Here is a 1091-nt window from a genome sequence, read left to right as displayed (position 1 = left end):
TATTTAGAGTGAATGGTGATGAGATGAGATCAGAGAGAAGCAGGTAAAGACAAAGTGAATTGTAGTTGGGCCACTTACATGGATACATTGGAAGCACACAGGAAACTGACTTCTTCAAAGCGCAGAGTTTTATTCCAGACAAAGAGAAGTACAGTGTAACTTTAAGTACAACAGATGTCTTTCGAATTCATATATGCTACACACATGCACGGTATGGGGCAACTAAGCTATGAGAAGAACTACAGACCGACTCCCATTGGCATGCACAAAGAATAAGAAAAGTCAGCACTTGGGTGGAGTTGAGGACAGCTTTATAAATCAAAACGTACTCTGAAAACTAGGAAATCAGCTACTCAGCCTTCGAGGCACCCAGGTGCAACTGATTTCATGCCAACTAAACAGGTAAGTTAACAGTCCCAGCACCACAACTAATTCAACAAATGGCCGTACAGAATAAACATGCAAGAAAACACATCCAGCTGTCTTCAGCACTGCCTCGCTACGTCTTTCCATACTAAATACCAACCATGCAGCCTGCGTCACCTAAACTCATGCCAGTGGGTAGCAGTGAACTGCACAGTCACACACAATAACAGTAAAGTATTGACGGATGACCATGGTATACAGGAAGGCATACATGTCAGAGTTTTTGAATTATTATTATTTTTCTGCCAATCTTTATCACTTAAAAAACATAATTCAACAAACTCTGAAATGATAGGACCAGTTTAAAAAGCGAGAGTAACGCTGCAACATCTGCAACATCTGCAACAAAGGAGAACTGCCAGATGGCGTTGCCTCAAATAGAAATGTCCGGCCCTTTCTCCTCTGAAAGAATGTATAAACACAAATCCACGATTTGTCCTGCGCCAGGCAGCCTTTTTGTCTCTTCAAGCCCATGCACCATAAACAGACAGAGAGAGATCCACTCTTCAGACTCCTGTTGCTGGCCCACCATGCAGCAGATACATGACTCGCTACAGCCCAACACCACTACTGGAGTACAACAGAGTGCATGCAAAGTGACAACTGAAAACAAAATGCTCGCTGATTAAAACAAGTGACTGATATCATGCACACTGTGGGGGGGG

The 1091-nt window shown here is 43.0% G+C and overlaps 1 protein-coding gene across 10 annotated transcripts in view; it reads left to right on the top strand.

Annotated features, from left to right (window-relative positions):
• LOC117957836 (RNA binding protein fox-1 homolog 2-like) overlaps positions 1 to 1091 on the top strand; it is a 43918-nt gene that overhangs the window by 26259 nt on the left and 16568 nt on the right. The window lies entirely within an intron of this gene.

Source organism: Etheostoma cragini, chromosome 15 (assembly GCF_013103735.1).
Source record: "Etheostoma cragini isolate CJK2018 chromosome 15, CSU_Ecrag_1.0, whole genome shotgun sequence".
Lineage (NCBI taxonomy): Eukaryota > Metazoa > Chordata > Actinopteri > Perciformes > Percidae > Etheostoma > Etheostoma cragini.
This window is presented reverse-complemented; position numbering and strand designations above follow the sequence as displayed.